The sequence below is a fragment of the Tauraco erythrolophus genome, chromosome 6, assembly GCF_009769465.1.
Source record: "Tauraco erythrolophus isolate bTauEry1 chromosome 6, bTauEry1.pri, whole genome shotgun sequence".
NCBI classification, from domain to species: Eukaryota; Metazoa; Chordata; class Aves; order Musophagiformes; family Musophagidae; genus Tauraco; species Tauraco erythrolophus.
Window position 1 is genome coordinate 24174274 of NC_141470.1, and position 20425 is coordinate 24194698.

Below are 20425 nucleotides of genomic sequence, written 5' to 3' on the forward strand. Positions count from 1 at the left end.
CATGTTTTTCCTTCTCCACAAATACAGTCTCATCTCGGAGCAGAACCATGCTGTTCTGCCATGTTACGCTTTCAACTGGGATTCACCATGTGGTTGGGATTTGTGTACTTTTTTAGGCCAGCAGAGATCACTGATAAATTTGCTTGATCTCCTGCAAAAGACAAATCGCAGAATTTCACCTCAACATTTCCACATGAACCCTAGTTAAGCTAGTTTCATAGTTTAGGATTGTAACTTGGTTTGAGTAAACTTTGCAAAAAAGAACGGCAAACTGGAATTTTGCAGTAATAACGCTCAAAATGCTATCAATTCATTTTCCAGAAAGATTCATATCCGTGATTTTTCAGTCACTGAGACATTTTTTGGGAAGCAAAATGTTTGCCTGAAAATTAAACAAATAAATATTTATAAAACCATCAAGAGTCAAAGGTTTTGAGCCAGCACCATTTGCTTAACAGTGCTGACAACTGATTGCTACCATACCAAGGACAAACAGTAACTGTGAAAAACACACAAGCCAAATACTTCACAACTGATCCAAAAATCTGATGTATGTTCCTACAGTGCTTGTAGGTTGATAGCTTTAAACCAACCCAAGTTTAGGCTGCTATCAAGAAGGTAGTTGCAACCCATCTCCCATGAAAGTGCCTGTTGCTGCCATTCCCCTTGTGCTAACCCCAGTTCTGGTCAGGCTGTGTGGAGAGCTGAATACGCTTCTTTTTTATGTGGATTGGCTTTCATAGCTGGATTGGTTTCTTAATCAAAGCTGTTACTCAAAAATTGAATGCAAGTGCCAAAGCAAAGGAGGAAGAATGAAGCCATGCACTAGACAGATCAGTCCATTCCTTTTGATTGCAACCTCCATTCACAATTTAAAATATCTAAAGTGATCATGAAACTTCAGCCAGACTAGGTTTTAGACACAACATTGTCCTAAAAACAGACCCAGAGTTTTCAGTTCTATTCCAAGCTTTGTTACGACCTCCTGTCGGGTTCCGGTTAGTAAATATGTCTCAGCGAGATGTTCTGCAACATCAAAGTATCAACTGTCACACTCTGGGGATTATGAAGTCCCTGTTCTTAAGGTGTAAAGACCCCTGAAAGGGCAAAATATCTTTATAGGCTTTTAGCAGCATAGTGGAAGTGAAAAGATACAGTCACCTAGTGACTCCATAGCTCAAACAGGAAAGTTGCTACCACGCCTGCACAACTTACGTCCACCCCACATCCTCCCAAGTATTAGTCAGCCTAATATACCAGACTCCCTTGGATGCAAATTACTTTGTGCTTTTAACATTTCCTCCCCCGCTACCACTGTGTTCCCATTACAGCCCTCTGCTTAACAGAGAGGGCCAGTATTCTTGCCTCACAGAGAGACATTTAGTTATGTTTTATTGCTTCTAATTAACTAGAGCAAGGACTCAGAGGGAGCAGTAAAACAAGAAAGGTTGGCTTTTGATAATGTTTTTACTTCAACTTGCTACATCCTCCTAAATTCTTCAGTTGACCTGTCAAGGCACAGAACAAAGTGTACAATAGCAAGAATGTTCAAAAGAGTACTTGGTGGAATAAGAACCCACAGAAACCCCCCAAGACATCATTTCCCAGAACATTTGGTCTTTAATTCAGGCTTTTGGATATGCATCAAGATCTATTTGAGTCTCCTGTGCAAAAAAAAAAGGAGGGTAACTTTAGGGGAAAATGCACCAAGCTCTTTTTCATTATGCAAGGTAAACTGCAAAAGTAACTGGTAACTAGGAACTAAAAGAAACAACGCCTGCTGACCTTTTCCCACTTTTCGCAACAGCTCAGTTTTTCCTGCTTTCAGAGCTCACCAATATATGAGAAATGTAGGTACAGGCTGTTACTTGCACCTACGACACGTAATGCTATGACATACATTTTCCTTTTGTAGCTAAGTCTTTTCATAGACAGAGATTTTTACCTTTCAAGGTAAACGAGACCAAAACCAAACAAGAACAATGTCAACAAATGCAAAAATATTGCAGGCTACGAAAAGCACAGTGTGCTAAGATACAGGCCAAAGCTTCTGCTTTGATAGGGTTCAGCCTTACATCTACAGCATAACTGATTAACTGGGAAAAGACAAACAAGGGAAGAGAAAGGGAAAAAAATTGTGCTTACATCAAGCATTTGACCTGGATATCTCAAAATGCTTTGTAAAGGAAGATCAACACTAACTTTTCAGCTAAGGAAAATCTGGCATATGGATTAAGCAGATCAGCAACAGTCAGAAGTATGCTGGTTGCTTAGCTCCCAAACATAGAGCATCCCCTCAGAAATGGTTTGTTGCTAATGAAATACATAGTCTTTAGCGCAGTGGCAGCTCATCAATGTAAACATAAATAAAAATATAGAGGTACATTAAGGCATTAGTTTCATGTAACTGTACTGGTTTATAATGAACTAACATACTAGCAATTACTGGTTTTGTTCTGCAGGTACCTAGACCCTATATTTAGCAGCCTCTCACATCCAGAAGAACAAAGCCTGAAATGCAACACACCTGAGCTCACAAGGCATTGTACCACAGAGAAGTTATTACAAAGGGTGTGAGGTCCTGGCTCTCCTCACTCAGCAGGCACCCTGACGAGGCGAGATGTAAGGCACCGGAGAGGCAGGCCCTCCATTGCTGCCTGCTGTCTCAGCTGCTCGGCACTGCTTTGTGTACAGACAACGGAGTCCATCCAGCCCTCCCTTCCTCTTCAATCTCCCTCCCACTGTCGGTGCTGTGCATATGGAGAAGAACTCTTAGGACACCTCATACAGCTAACTGCTCCGAGACAAGTACACCAAATTAACAAGCGCATTTTTAGATCATACCACACTTTGACAAGGACCCTTGAAATTAATTCCTAGTGCAATCTGGCATGATTTGGCTTAACAAATTTTCATCAAGCAGGCTTTGTAGGTTAGGAGACAGTATTTTTTTTTTTTCCAAGAGTGTAATTTCTTCTCTCAGTCTGATCAATGATAAAGAATAGAATGCTTTCCAGTAGAACTAGTTAAGTCACTTAAAAAAATATATACCTCTATTAAGATTTATCATTTGTTCCCTCATTGTCCTCTTGATAGGAATCATCCCAATATGTTTATATTGACCATCTCGTAGGAATAAATCTTCAGCTCACCTATACAAGTATCAGCTCACGCTCTGCTTACTGCTTCTCTCATCTTTGGCCCTGATACTAGGAAATCATAATTGGACACACCAGATTTTCAATGTCTAAACGTCCATTCCAATCAACCATTTCTACGATGGCTTTAGCATTTTATCATGACACAAAACCAGCTCCTGAACATAAGACGTGAACATAAAGAATCACCTTTGGCATAGTCTTTGATGGCTACTCTATTTTTTTTTTATACCTGGCACCATAAATGAGATATATACTGATAAATGACAGGTGCAACAGTAACACCAGATAGAAGAGACCATACAACCTCTTCCCTGTCATTGGTGTGAAACAAATATGAACGAGACTACAGTCCTGTCTCTCCTCCCCAACTTTAGGTACCCTTGCCCCAGATACACATTTGTACATACACATTGATAGTATATAACCAGCAAGCTCTGATTATATACTATCTTCCAACAAGATTCTAAACATAATAGAGTAAGGTATAAAAGGAGAATTTGTCTTCTACATAGAAGATATTCATAATATGTACATTGAATCAACTGCATATCTCTTATTAAATTGATGCATAACAGACACATGGTCCAAAATAAATCCAAGAAATTACTTGATTGTTGGAGAACACAGTGAATACAGTTTATTCATAGAATGGTTTGAGTTGGAAGGGACCATAAAGATCATCTAGTTCCAACACCTCTGCCATGGGCAGGGACACCTCCCACTAGACCAGCTTGCTCAAAGCCTCATCCAACCTGGCCCTGAACATTTCCAGGGACAGGGCATCCACAACTTCTCTGGGCAACCCGTTGAAGTGCCTCGCTACCCTAAGAGCAAAGAATTTCTTCCTTAGATCTAATTGAAATTTACCTTCTTTCAGTTTAAAACCACTGCTCCTCATCCTATCACTCCATGCCCTTGTCAAAAGTCCCTCTCCAACTTCCTTGTAGTCTCCCTTCAAGTACTGGAAAGCTGCTAGAAGGTCTTCCCAGAGCCTTCTCTTCTCTGGGCTGAACGTCTGATTTTAACATGGGAAAAACTTTTACAGTTTTACAGTGCTTAAAGAATATGCTCAAAAACATAAATATGCCATCTCAAGTAAACAGCAGTAAGATGAATTCCTGGATGCTTTTTCAGAAACATACTTAAGATAAAAGTGTATGATGTTACAATGGCAGCTGTACATCACGTCACATCATGAACAGGACATAAAGGACAGCACTCCAGGTGCCTGCCTAGTTCAGCACTGGTCCAAAACTCTTGGTATCATTGCACAGCCTATTTCACAGAGGTACCACTGCCTTACAAGGAGATGGAACTGAGTCCAAATGGTAAGTGATTAGTGAGGAACGATTTGTCAAATCAGCTTAAAAATCCAGAAGAAGGAAGTCCAAAAGTAACCCAGGTATTTGCTCTTGATCAGTCAAGAGACCAGCCTCCGCTGTTACAGAAAACTGGCACATGACCGTGGTCTGTTTGCTCTTGGCCAGGCTTGGTCTCCATGGCTAAACAACTTATTTCCAGGACTCGGGAAAAATGCAGTCAGCACAGGGAGCATCAGAGGGCAGGTTCACAGCCCTCAGCTACTGATTTAGATTGCAAGGCCGAGCCAGAAAAGAGGCGAGAACAGTGACAAAGCAGCATGCTCACAGAGCTATTTATGTTGTGCCAGAACTGTAGAAAGGTGGATTTAAAAATCTTTGGGGCACGTTTCAGGCTGAAATCTGGGCAGTGAGTTTTGTTTCTTTTTGAAAGGTTGCAAGACTCACAGTACCCACCTTTAAGTATGGAAAGGGAGGCACAGATTAAAAAACAGAGCCAGAGAGGAAGCCTGCAACAAAGTTAAAACCAGAACTTAGTCTTTTGTCTATCTTACACTACCAGAGTAACGTAGGAGTGCAGAAAGCAAAAGCAAAGTCAGCCCAAGCCCAAAGAGAAAGCCATTTCAGAGAGATGGGGAAAGCTAAACCAAACGGGACTACTGAACAAAGATGCGATATTTTCTTTATTTATAATAAAAATACAGCCAATAGCAGAACCAACTGCGTTCATATTTATTCTTAGAGCTGCTCCACATTAATATGCACACAGTAATCTTCACGGAAACTGAAGCAGGAAGGGGTGTGTTGTTTTCAGCTCTGCCATAAGATGGCAGAGCAACACCATTTCTGTCGTGGAGGCAGTTGCTCCACACCTCACAGTTTGATAGTGCCTGGTTTAGTAAACATGCAGCCATGCAAGTAGCTGTAGAAATAAAAAACAATTCTTTCTGCTCTGTGCTGCAAGACAAGCCTCATTCAAACCCAGTAAGATATTTAAAGTCATACCAGAAATTTTAGTTCACAGTCCTCTTAATAGACTTCGTAGAAAAAACTTTAAACTGTTTTCATGATTGCAGAGAAAGCTTAAAGAAAACCAAGAAATCTGCAATGTTGTTTTAATACGGAATTGCATTATGAGTAACAGTGACCCACAGTCAGCATAGATCTTGCTGCATGATTTTTGTGAGCATTTTCCACTTTTGTATCTCACTCTCCATGCTGTGTGTACAAGGGAGAGTAATTTGCAAGCCCCTTCTGCCCCACAGCAAACCTAAGTAGGAGTCATCCTAGTACAGGTATATGCACTGACACAAAATCATGTGGGTTTAAGCTTTAGCTAGCTTAGATTCCTCAAGTTGAATTAGTACACCTGTTTTCTCACTTTCATAACTAGCCTCCTGCTTCCAAGCAGCAAAGACCTAGCAAGCAGCTCCTATCAATGCAACCACTTTGCAGTATCTTCAGCTACAGGGGACTCACTGCTTGGGTGCTACCAGCCAGCAATGAAACTACTAGTTCTCTCCTTTAGGGAGAGGTAATATACATTGTGCTACAGTAAATACCACACGGTAGGATAAAACAGGGGAAGCAGAAAACTCCTGTTGAAATTGAGGGGATTCCCCATCTCTGCAACAGTAGATGTAGCTCTAAATACCAAGTAGGGTATGAGAAGTCTGCCTTACAAAATATTCAGTACTTTGAGTGTGCAAATAGAACTGAAGTCTTTGCAAAAATAATTGTGATGAGAAGAGGCAAAAAGAGTCAAAGCAAAAAAGCTAAATAATGGATCTGCTCAAAAAACATTGTTGTAATGTGGCCACGCATATCGCAAAGAAGAGACATCAATGTACAGCCATTCCATCACACATTTGCTTTGGAAGGGATAAACGTCACCTAACTGCAAGATTTGTCAAAGTTGCCAGTTTGAGGGTTTAGGTTACTACTATCACATCTGCAATGACATGCCAGAGCAAGCTCCAAGCAGCACATTGCAACAAAATGATCATAGAAGAGTCTTAATTGCTTACAAAAATTAATTTAAAGGGGTTGCAGGGCCAACATGAAACTTTAGTAGGCAGAAAACTGAACTATGCCACTGGTCAATTCTCTTGCAGCAATACAGTCAGAAATTAGAGGTCTTTAATAAATGTCACAGAATACTGTAGAAATCACATTATGGTCAAAGACAGGAAGTGGCTTTTGCCTTCCATCAGCAGATGCATGATATTCCACACAATCAGTGTTAGTGGAAGCTGCTAAATTCTATCCACTCAGAACAATTGCAATACAGTCCACCTAAGCTAAGCAGGCAAGTTCTAATGTCAGTTCCCTTCCTTCAAGACAGCGATTTCTAGCGTAGTGGTATGTGGCACTGGGAGACTGGTCAGTACGTTTATTCATGGCTCAAAGACACGTGAATTCAACCCTTACACACACAGTGTTAAATTAAAATGAACAAGTATTATTCTTAAGTTGATGTAAACAGGAGGTAGACCTAAATCACCTACAAATTCCGTACACACTTAAGACTTCAATGCCATAAGGTCAGGCTACATATTTGTGAGCTGCACTGTGCTGATCGTGCAAGACCTCCAGCCAGTTTAAAAAAACAAAACCCAAAACTAGACAGCCAATGCTAACTCCCTACAGATAAACAGCTGAAACATACTGAATAGCAGTGATTCTTTCACAACTTTGTGCACAATGCAATCCTTTTTATGTAGTAAAGTGCCATGTCAAGCCCTCAGAACACTGCAGCTCACAAATACTGCAGAATACTGTAGTTTTGTGCCACCCTGTGCTAGTTTATATTGAATTACTACACATCACTTGCTGCACTGTTCCTTGCCCTAATGCAATATGCATGGGGTTACATCACTAATTCATGATTTAGGAACTCTCTACTTTCTCCACAGCAGAGGTCAGAGGTAAACTGTAGTTTTTGGTATCTTTTAATGTAAAAAAAAAAAAGCTCCCCAACAGATTAAGCTTGAGTCTTACATGTGTGTATGAACAGATGGATGAAAGGAAAGGAGGTGGGATAGATAAATCTGCAACTTAAGTACAACAGACTTCAGTGAAACACATCTTAACTTCCCAAATAACCTATTAAAAAAAAAGCTTCCAGAGGCTGAAGTCGTGTGGTGTCGAGAACAGGACACTTCACAGGGCTGTGGACTAACATTACAAGCCAGCCTACAGAAGCACTTCCATTGACATTCAAGATCTTACCAACAGGCAACTCCTTCAGCTTAGCAGCTTCTGCACGCTCCACCAAGACGAACAGAGCCAGTTTCTTTCTGTACTGCATTTCTACCTGTGATGCTACACGTCCTCAATGGGCCTAGTATAGCCTTTGGAATCCTGAACTGCCCCCAGATAGCAAAAAAGCAAACCTAAAGGCTGCTGCAGATTCAGACCCGCTCTCAACTTGCAGGAAGGATGCCAGATATAGGACTACAAAGAGTTAATAATACAAGTAATCTCCAATATTTTCATTGTTACAGGCAGGAATCAATCATGCAAGAAGTTATTGGTTACTTAATAGGTGTGTTCAGGCTGAGTCATTTTTATACACCAGAAAAACTGGAGAGTTTAACACTGCACTGCCACAAAGCCTATCCTATGGACCTGGATTCAACACACTGAGCACAAGCAGCTTCTGCTTAGTCTGATTTTCTGTGCTTTCACAGCCTTTATCACTTGTAAGCTGTGTTTAGCCAAGTTTCTCTGACTTCCTGATTAAGTTAAAAATAAAGTTGACAGGCACAAAGCAACCGTCTAGGCTTCATAAATGTGCAAAAACCTTGACAACAGAATTTGGGCACACTTTGACCTAAAACTTCTTCAAATTCTTTTTTTTAAAATTTTTTTTCCCCTCATTCATTCATCACTCTGAAATACCTAGTTTGCTGCACAAAAGTCTATTATTAAGTGATACAATTAAACAAACAAAACCAGAATTTCATCTATGTTAACATTGCATGAGTGACCACTGCAAAGGATAGAACAGCAGAATGATTAACTTAAAAACAGAGAGAAGAAAAAACCAAAAACACTTCAGAACCTCTGTAGTGCCACTGTTGTGTTACACATTTTACACATTTCTGACCATTTGGACACCCAGAAACTTCAGTATCTGACACTCCTTGAGTTCAGTTAAGGCTAATAATCTTGACTTCTTGGCAGAGCAATTGAGCCCAGAGGAAGCTCCGTTTTCCCATAGCTAGATTGCTACTGGCACCCAAACTTCCCAGCAAGCACTGCAGTCTTCCCTAGTGTAAAGTTCTCTACTATAGAGAGCTAACAATTCTTGAAGTTGAAAAACCACTGAAGTTAAAAAAAACCCACTGCTTTCAGAATTAAAGTTCTGCTGTGTACAAAATCACCTGCTGCAGTGTAGCCACCTCAAATAGCATCTGAGCTAGGTCATTTGCCTGTTTAGTCGTTTTTCCCCCCTCAGGAAAGATCCCTTTAATCAGAACAATCCTCTTCCCAACAAAAACTGCGTGTGAGTGTGTGTGTGTCCGAGACTCACTTTGCCCTTTCAGTCTGCAATTCTGCAGTTGAGACCAACAGCAGCAAAATCAGGCCCGGCCTGTTTGCCAAGTTCCACCCTGAAGGGCTTCAGGCTGCAGACCGACAGTTTACTATGGAAACACCGACAGTCTCATAACAACAGGGGCTCTGAGCAATGTTGCAGGAATGTGAGCAACTCAGAGCTGGTCGTCAGAACTTCCTTTATTTCCTATCTGTGCACGCAGAGCATTCTGGGCAGTGCCAACAGCACCAGTGTGCAGCACTACCATGTAACAAGAGAGACAAAGAGATGTGTGAAACAAAAGATTAGCTATCTCTCCGAAGGCATCTAACCGCAACTGTATTACACAAGTCACGTTAGATAAACAGGCTAACGGCAGCCCCTGCCTTCGCAACGCTGTACTTGTCCGAAGGCACAATTAAGTCTTCAAAACAGAGCACACAATTACTATCAACATGCACTCTTCGTTTATTTATCACTGCTTACCTAACAGTCTGCGTGCAACAACAGTCCACTGTACGATCCCCGTTTATAAAACCTCCTCTTTTGGCTTACGCTCTCTATTTGTACCAATTGTCAGTCCATGAACTCTCCGAAGCAACAGCATCTGCAATATTGTTATTAACGGTGTATCAGCACTTTCACTCAAACGCTGCTTAGCTGTGCATTCAAGTTTGCTCTAAAAATTAACTCTAGAATACAGCTCCTACAAAGCTGGAGAGAAAGCAAACTTAGAATTTACACACACACACACACACCCCCCCAAATGTGTGCAGTTACAAGCTCCCAGGTTGTTTTCATTAATTAGCAGGAGAAAAGTGCCTTTCAGGTAAAACAACTGAACTTGCTCCTCTTCTCTCACCCTTCCATTCACTGCTATCTAAGACTGATACGGTCTCTTTCAAGTTCATCTACCCGTCCTCCAGCTTTCAAACCCCCCAGTAAACAAACTAGAGCCTACACATCTTCATGCAGTCACAAAAATAGTTCTTATTACATAGTTCTTTATTTTTCAGTCTCTTTATTAATCCTTTCTATTCAAAACTCAACTGCTCTGGAGCAGAACTTACCAACAATACATGCACTACCTTCTCTGTGTGCAGTTATTAACTTAAAAAAAGAACTATAAGACTCCAAACTGCATACTACATTTAATATACCTATGATAAACGTTTTAGTTCTGTAAAGCAGTGAAAATCCTCTCGTTCACCTGCACTGCGAGCATTTAAGCTTTTGCTGTAAAGATTGAAATTGAAAAGCCATTCACACATTCGTGTGCAGAGTTTACACAAAAAACAAGCAAATCATGTAATTTAGAGAAGAATTTTTATTTGGAAATAAGTACTTAAGTTGGAGCTAGTATTTTAATCTATTCAATAATGACATGGAAAACGTCCGATTCTATTACAATCAGAACTGTCTGCCTAAATATCACAATATAGCAGGTATTGTCTGTACAGTGTTAAAATTCAATTGATTTGGAAAGTATTGACTGTGTAGATTCATTACTTCAGTACTTTTTAAAACACTATTGGTAGACATGCACCACTTACTAACAGTCTCCTGAGGCAAGCCTCTTCCCTAAAGAAGTTAATTGCCAGGTAAGAGTGATCTGGGCTCTGTGTTTCTTAGTTTCCAACAAACACCTAATCTTCAGTCTTTCTTTTCTAAAGAAAAAGAGGTGAAAGAACACGAGTGTCAGAAAATCTGCTATAATAATGTTCCAGTCTGAGTACATAAAGAGAGTAATTGTCTGTCACTTCTTCAGAACACTGAATATTGCTTTTCTAGTGAGCTAATGCACTCAGTTCAAAGTGACAGTGCAGTTAAATCTGAGCAGAGCTTACCAATTAACATCGCATGCATTCAGCTTACTTTAGCTCCAAGACATCCCAGCCAGCAGCCAGCAGTCTGTTGTTCAAAAGCTGCAATACAATCAACATTTCAGCTAACTTTGTACCTTCTGTCTTTCCTCAGATACTTCATTTTGGCAGAACAGAATTAAACAGCCCAAGAAACGTCACCCTACAGCAGTTTTATCAGCAAACTATAACTAATTCCTGCAGGAGCAAAAAAATCAGTGTTTGCAATAACTTAGTGAGTGTTTACTTTCGAAACACAATATCTGAAGCAGTTCTACTTTCCACCCTAAAAAAATATTTCTACTGTTGCCCTAAGAGCAGTGATTCATCATCCACCTTCCATTTCAACTCTCATTTTCCACTTCTCTTTCAGACAAGTGCAAATATTATCACAAACTGTGCACGTTTTATTTAATCTAGTTTTATAAAATCTGACACTTTTTTTTACCACTTTCCCATTTCTTTTATGCATGCATGCTTCTTGTTTTCACAAGGCAGCAGGGCAGAAGGCTTTAGATGAGTCTCAAGAAGTAATTGCTGCAATAAGGATGAAACGTTTCTTCCCATCTTCCACATCTATGTTGAGACATTGGTGACAACTTGTGCTCCTCCACTTGAGTTTGGTGCCCCCAATAGATCATAAGCTTGTCAAATCTACTAACATTTTAGCGTTTATCATTGCTGTACACTTCGAAAGCCGCCTTTAGAAATTCACCAGCAGACACAAGCTTAAGAGTTTTTAATTCTATAGCATAGCATCAGTCAGCAGCCCCAAAAAATTTCAAATAATGCTGTATACAGACTAGCTTCATGTCTTCTCCTCACACCAAACTGTGCTCTTTCATATAGCCAGCATAAAGCCATGGCATCAACACAGCAAAAAGGACTTACGAAGGCACTAGACTAGTGGTTTTGATGCAGGCCAAGCACCCAACAGATGGCACAAGTTAGCACAGGCATTCTATATTTAGCCTTCTTGTAAAGCAGTTATGTTTTGAAAATAGTAATGGCTGTTTCCTCCCTCAGTTCCAAAAGGAGCCGCAGATAGAACAGCAAATCAGAAGTCATGAACAAAAGCAGAAGAGAAGGGGAAAAACTCTTTATACATATGTATATGTTTATGGAGATTATGAGATATTAAACATTGGAAAGTTTTCAAATTATTATACAATGCTTGCAAATTACTATGTTTTTTCGTAATGTGATTAACGCAACTGAATAATACTTTAAAGAAACATCAGGACTCAAATCTGCTGTGGATATGTCTGTTCTAAATAGAATTCTGTCAAAAAAAAAGTATTTTCCAGGGAACATAAAACCAGCAATAAACCAGAAGGCTGAACAACAGAAGCCATATGCACTGCATACATAGTTTGAGAAGTCCTATAAAATCCAACAATTAAAAGACAGTATAGTATTACTGATAGCTGGAAGAAAAAAAAAAAATTAAGAACATCAGTAATTTTTCACTTCACACTTCATTTTACTTTAAAAAAAAAAACAACTAATTTTTTTACCTTACAAGTTGGAGGGCTGACTATGTGCATATGATATTACATCAGTGTTTTCCTGGTGAGCTATGTCTAGGAATTTGCACCAGCCCCCTCACAGCACCCTGGCTAAGGATATTGAAGTACTGAGGAGTCAAAGCACCACACAAAGGAAGCCATTTGCAGCACAGGAGGACATTCAAGACATTCAAGAAGTTCTACAAAACTCAGAAGCCCTGAAACACATTTGAACACCTGCTAATACACTATATATGCTCCAATAGAAAAAAAGAAAAATTACTGCTTGAGATCAAAAGAGCCGCAGCTGCAAAAGGCCTGCGGTTGAGAACAAATGCTGTAATTAAATGCTGTGAAGTGGAGGAAGCAAGCGGTCCCTCTGGAAGCAAGTGTTTACAAGTCAGCATGGAGGGCCACACAGACAACGAAGAGAAGATGAACAAGTAGAGCAGCAAGTTCACTGTGGGTCAGTTCCAACAAGCCACTACTCTCTCTTTACGGAAACTGCTCATTTGTGCTTTTCTCTTACCTGAGGTCTGTGTCCATCTCCTGACCAACTTCCTAAGGAATCCTATGAAACTGCTGATGATGAAGAGAGCAAGCAAAAGCTTCTATAAGAGTGATTGAGAAGATGCAGCAGCAAGCAACCCTGAAGATCCCACAAAAAGAACTAAAGGCAGATCCAGCAAGAAGACTAATGGTCTCTCAGTTCAAAGTGGTGCCAGCCCATTCCTTCACCATCACTTGAGGCCCAAGTGAGCTTGTTGTTCTGCTCCAAAGCCCCAGGCAGCTAATGTGAAGCACCTGTGGTTTTTTGCACCTAACATGCTAATATCTACCAGTTCTAAACCCTCCAACCTGGGTTTCTAAGAAGGTGATCTTAAAATAGGAGCCACCCAATGTTTCATAGGTGGGAAGAGGAACCTGTAGGGAAAGACGACCTGTAGGCAGATTTCATGCTTTAAAGATTATAATCATTCATCAAGACACAAGTCATCACCTTCACTTGGCATGTTTTAATAGCTTTCTAAAAAAAAAAGCAAAAAACATTTTAACATGGTGACAATAACCCAGGATTTAGGGAGGGTATTACTCTAAGTACACAGCTGACATTGGCTTTCCACTTAGAATGTTTTTTCTGGATTTTTTTGGGGGTGTTGGTTTTTGGTTTTGGAGGGTTTTTTGTGTGTGTTTTTGGTTTTTGAGGGTTTTTTAAGTGTCTGAAGAGACAGGCAAGCTATCTTACCATACCACCACATATCCAACTTACCCTAAAACATGCCTGACTTAAAAAGGTTAAATTACTAAACCAGCACGCCAAGCACCTGTAAAGCTACCATGAGTGAAGGGAGCATCTGTTTACAGATTCCTCATTCAGCTTTTATGCCAGTTATACTGATCACTGCTGGCACCCAGGGAAGTAACTCCTGATGTTTCTACAAAAGACAAACAAGAAGCACAAAACCCAAGCGTTTCCAACAGAATTACTAAAATGACAAGACTGCATTTAATTCTAAAACAAAGACACACAGAAGTGCCAAGAAGAACTGGCTGATTTTTTTTTTTTTTTCCACACTTGCTTTCTGGTCTTAGCATTTTTTGCTTACAAAAGTCACGGTAAAGTTCTAATTGGAAGCAAGGTTATTCGATGGGTATTAGCACAATCTTCTAAGAGGAAAGCACTGACTGCTTCTATATTCCGTGGCTCTGAGTTTTTCCAATACTTTTCTTTCATTTAAGTCTGATTAAAAAATATTTTAGCTCATTAATTCAGACATAGCTATTATTTCCTACTAGTGGTTTAACTTGCATCAGTACTTTCCTTTTTCTTTACAGTAATAGTGGAGAACGATATAACAGTGATATCGCTTAACATTTTAAAAAAAATGGAACTGTTCTTTGTCTCTAACAAGAGGCGATTGCTACAAGGAAAGCCTTGACAGAATACTGTTGGAGTGTAAATCCCTAAAATGTCTTCAGCCACCTAATGTTCTGCAGAATTTCAAGTCAAATTTCATGCTCTTTGAACTCATACATAGGTGCTAAGCACCTATTGGCTCTGAAAAGCAGAAATCACACGGAATGCACAGAAGTGGCCAATTCATCCAGAAGGTGACTTATGAGCTGTGCGGGGTTTACATGAAAGGGTTCTGGTAGCGGGAGAGGGGCTTCACCCCCTGCAACTTCCCGAGCTCCAAAACCAGTCAGACCAGTCTCTGGCCAGGTCGGACTCCCATCCTCTCAGGCCCATGTTGAGCTGATCCGCACCTCTGCCAATGCCCAGTTTAAGTTGGGGGCAAAAGAGCCCAAAAATGTGCTTCGTCCGGCAGTGAGGAGAAGGGGGAGGCAGCGGCTGCCCGCGGAAGATGGCTGTGGCAGCAACACTTGGAGAGCTTGGGACCGCCTTGCTCACGGGGTGCCGCTGGACCAACTTCATCCAGAGAGGACTGAGATCTGAGAGAAACAGCCACACAGACACCGGGTCAGTGCGGATAGAGCAGGAGGAGGTGCTGGAGTGGATTCCCCCACAGCCCGTGGTGAGGCAGCAGTAGCCTCCTGCAGCCATGACAGACTCGGTGGGGCAGCAGCCCGTGGAAAAGCCCATGCGGGAGCAGAGATGCTGAGCCTGAGGGATGTCATAGAGAATGAGACTCACAACGACGCAGAGACGCATCTGAAGTCTGTGGAAAGACCCGCGCCAGAGCGGGTGGCAGCTCGCTCAGAAGCCATGACTGCGGTAACAGGCTGCACTGGAGCAATCTGATGGGTAAGGACTGCATCCTGCAGGAAGGACTCACATTGGAGAAGTCTGTGGACTGTCCCATGAGTAGGGGATCCACTGGAGCAGAGGAAAAGAGTGTAAGGAGTCCTCCTCCTCTAAGAAAAGGAGCAGAAGAAACAACGTGTGAGGAACTGACCTGTATCTCCCCATTCCCCGTCTCCCTGCGCCACTCAGGGAGAGGCAGAGCTGGGAAGAAAGGAAAGCCGGGAGGGGAGAAGGTGTTGTTTTTAAGATCTGGCTTTGTTTTTCTTTATCTTCTCAAGTAACTGTTAATAAATTGAATTGATTTGTCTCCAAGCCAAGACTGTTTTGCCTGGGACCATGGTCAGTGGGTGATCCCCCCTGTTCTTATCTTCACCCTCAGACCTTTCGTTCCATGTTTCTCCTCTCTACCTCCCTGAGGAGAGGAGTGACCAAGCGGCCACGTGGAAGCTCAGCTGCCATTGGGGCTGAACCATGACACTGGCCTAAGTGCAGCTCATTCCTATTAAAAATAGATAGACTTGCTTTTAAATTAGAGTCACAAACAAGTTACCCTGCATGTTTTTCTTTCCAAATCAAATATTTAACAGGGAAAACCACAGGTGTCACTGACAAGGAACGATTAGTTGTGGCTTAAAACCACACACAGATAGAGAAGTAGCGAGATATGCTCCACTCTCTAAGTAACCTTTACGAGTACATAATTTAGACTGATATTCCTTGACAGTGGAAAATTAGAAGCCTTTCATTTGTTTCCAAGAATCCGAATTTAGGTGTCAGGGAAACAGCCATTTGGGTTTTTTAAGAATATTACAGCGCCTGGCATTAATAAAGCGTTTACAACCAAAAGCATACAGTTTTTTCATTTCAAGAGGCCTAGCACTGCAACTACAGTCAGCTGAGCGGGTGGCAAGAGTAGAGGAACCAATGGGAGCATCTGGGTGGGAGAGGAAAAGAAAAGAGCCAACAGTCTTTAAGAGTTTGTTCAGTGCAAACCAACCTGCCATCAAATACTCCAAACATACCATATCTTAGTGAAGCAGCCTACAGGATTGTCATTCTTGCAACATGATACAGAGGAAAAAGGTGATTAATATGAGTCCCACATTGGATCACGTTAAGCAGCTGATTATAGACAGGAGCTCTGCCAGCAATCAAACAGAACGCCAGGGGAAATCAGTTTACAGGTCCTCCACTGTTGTATTTGGAAGAGACCTCTTTCACTTGCAGGCTGGTAGAAGGTTGTGTTAACCGTCAGAACAGTGTATGTTGTTAATTCACAGTTACTCAGTGAAAGCTCCACAGCTTCAGAAAGACTGTGCTGCTCTGGCCTGAAGTAGACTGGAGTCCTTGCCCTAGTTACTAGACACAAGATTCTGAAAGTTTGCGCTGTGTGCTTTATGCAACAAATAGCAGGTCTCTGACCTAAATTGGGAGAGCCTTTATGAAACAGGAAAGATAAGACAGATTTGAAAGACAAAGGCAAACAAAAAAACAACTAGTCTCTCAAATTAGGAGTAACTTCACACAATTGGAGAATTATAGTTAACTACAAGGTACAACTTAAAAATTCAGCTTATCAAATAAAGAGTCCTTCAAGGAACACAAAGCAAGAAATTTTACAGCACAGCAAGTGGATCAGGAAATTTCCATTCTTCCTGCTAAGGACTTACAGTATCTATCAAGTCCTCTTGTTCTAGCCCATGCAATTTTTTCAAAATTAATTACCTCCTTGAAGTACAAAATTTTTTCTAAAGCCTTTTTGAACAGAGTCTGTTCATGGGAGTCTAATCATGGCAGTGATTAACGTGTATTTGTGGGCCACACTGCTGCACTTTATGCCATGTAAATAACTTAAATTGCAAGAAGATTTCTACTCTGTAAATTGCAGAAAAAACTCATCTTCCGCACACTCTACAAACTTTCACACACTGTCATCAATATTCCAAACATCCTGCAGCAAAAAAGCTGCTGTCCCTCTCCAAACTGAATCTGAATCTTTAAGCGGAATAACGAACTCTCCTAGGACAGCGCTTAAGTGAGAAGTGCTAGATGACAGACTTGCTCACTTAGACTCAAAAGTTAACTTTGTCTGATGTGTTTGGACCACAAGTTTTATATACAATGCAGATCATGAGTCACATGACACAATACAGTGTCAATACAGCCTCAATTCCACATAGATACCAATATAAGAACAAATATTAACAATATTCAGCATGCCCCCATAATTTAATCATTTCCTTTCATTTCCACAGGTCTTTCTCTCTCCACTCCACCATGTGACTGCTTTTGGGAAGTCTCTGCTTATTTTAAGCACTTGCCTTATGATTCTGAATCATACCGAGAAAACTAACTAGAAGAAAGCAAGCCTCCCAACTTTAGATTCTTGAATTCCACCCAAAGTTAGGTTCCGAAAACAGTAAGTGTAGTTATTTGTGTCCCTAGACATCCAGTTCTGGGATAATTTCATCAGGAATGAAGGAAGAGATGAGATACTGACTTTCGTAGGATAAAAATAATTCAACAAGATGATGCTGTCTTCAATTTGGATTAAGGCTGGCACGATACATAAAAGTTAGCAGTAGCTAAGTACTGAATCATTTTCACTTCAGTGGTAAATCAGATGTTTGTTGATTAAAACAAGACCACCACAACTACTTTCTGACACTCCTGGCAGTAGATTTAATCGCTGTTTTTACAGTAGAGACAGGATATACACAGAGGATGTAGCAGAAATTCCTACCATGAGGCAAGAGCAATTCAAGATTTACTGTTCGTTCTACATACCAGAAAATTTTAACCAAGTGGTGGTTTTAATTTTTTCATTTCAAAGAATCTTATAGTAAGTTGATACTTTTTTCACATGCTCATAAAGAAGCAAGAGAGGCCTTGCTTCTACATGTCAGGAAATTAATTTTTCAGAAGTGACAGTAGCTACAGAATTACCATCCTGAAAGCTGTAACAATTCAATCAGAATGGAATTAAAGGTTTCTGGTAATAATCACTACACTTGCAGTTAACGGATATAACTGAATCAAAAGTAAAAAAAGTTCCATTCACCCTACCTCGAGCCCACAGCTCTAAGCATTCCAGTTTTATTCAGTGCATTAATGTGTTGGAACTTTCACTTTCACCAATTAGTCACAGCTTCTCTTGCTTCTCATAGTAAGAATAAAAGCTGCTCAAAGCTGTCATTGTTCCTTATTCCAGAAAGGACAGTTGCATAATTACTATCAGTGAGTCACATTTGTGGCAGAGCAGGGAAAGCCAAAGTGAATGTCAACTCTGCACTGAAGAAAAGTACTAAGATAATATTAAGGAGTAAAGCATTTATAAATATCTTGAAAGTGGAAGCAGGGTTAAATTTAGTTGCAGACAAGCAGCTCAGACTTTGGTTAAGTAACCTTTAACTTGCAGTCATCTGCAGACAGAAGGGAGGACAAAGTTGTCTGAAGCACCTCTGAAGAATGTTCTAGAAAGAGAGCAAGAAAACATAGAGTTTAACATGGTGAAACCTGTCAACCTTTGCTTCTAAATTTATGATCGTACAGCACATCTTAAAAATTAAGAGCAGATAATTCATATCAGCTCCACTGGACTATTTTACAGTTTGAAGAGATACACTCAAACATCCAGCGAATGTCACCAGGCTAGACAAAATAAATTGCACATACTCCAGCACACAAAAACTGACAAACAGCAAGAACACACCTTAAAGCAATTCACTTACATTTCTCCAGAGCAGCCATTCTTTGGCAACTTTTCTTCATTTCTGTTTTAAGGTCTGCTTAGCAGATTGTGAAATATGTAAAAATATTATGGAAACTTATACTTCCCAGCTCTGTGCAGGGTACTTCTCAGATCCAAGTTATCTCTGTAAATCTGGTCTTTGTTTTCGAACAATGCATGATGTAATACTGTACTATGAAGAAAGGGCAAGATGTTTAACAGCACGAGACATGTAAGGGATAACATCTTAACACTTTTTTTTGTTCCTTGCTTCCAATTTTGAATCAACTAAAGAGACCAACAAAAACCATCTATGTTTGGTAGTTTAAATCTTAAAGTCAAGTAAAGGAAAGGTTATGCTTTAAAGCTGGTAGACCCCAAACTACAGCTTACAGATCATGCATCATCCCTGGAATTGTGCTCTTAATAAAAGGAGAAATCCATGAAATCTGGAGATTGCAAAAAGTTAAGGTTAAAAGCCAAAACCACCCAATCGATTTTGGTGTTGCACTAACTTAATGCTACCTTTTCCTCCCTCACCGCGAAACGTAGATGCTACAAATAGCTGTTGTTGCTTGCAGTTCCTTGAGGTGTTAATCCAAAAGCTACAGCAAACCCACAGTACCCCTTTTAAATCACATGAAAAAGCACCCATCTACTTCAGTAAACTTGAAACTAATGCTACAAATGAACAGGCAATGACAGCGAGGAGAAAACTAGCTGACATACAAGAAAGTCACCATGACCAAGGACACCTCACCATGTGTTTTGGTATCACCTCATGAAGGTTTAGATTGTTGGGGGTTTGTTCATGTTTTTTTTCAATCTTGTGATTGTGAAGGGTTTTCTGTTTAACTTTTTAAAATGCAGTGTTAGTCATTAACTTCATTTTCAAAGTTTCTCACAAAAAAAACACAGCATGTTCATGTATACTAATAGCGCATTTACACTACCCAGTTATGTTCCACAAATTAGACTAAAAACATGCAAAAATACAAGAAACACTATAACAACACTTCCAAGGGATTTGTTCGGGTTTTGTTTACAAACAAAGACACCCAATATTTCTCTTTATGTCTTATAAAAGCCCATGGATTTAGCATTTGTTTCCAAACATCTGTTCCTAGGCAGAGAAAAACATTATAGGAAAACGTCATTTTTTTCCTGGTCCCAAATTTAAATACCAGTAACAATTAAGTGATCATGTTGTTTCAGACTGCTCTTCCTATTTAACCAACTGGAACACATCCTGCAACTTGCTAGTCAGTACAGCGAGTCTAGCTTACTGTATCAAAATATAGTTCCAGTACATTTTTGATCAACATCCATTATGTGCAAACACTGGTATGAAGAACTGCACAAGAGCAGGGTTCTGATATGGAAAAAAACCCAGTAGTTTCAGAATTTCACAGACTGACCACAGGAAGTGACAAAACTGATGTAATAAATGTGACACTGAATCTACTGTCAGTTAAATAGGATGACTGATAAATTTGTGTAAGACACCAATAGTGAACAGAACCATGGTCTCCACAGAG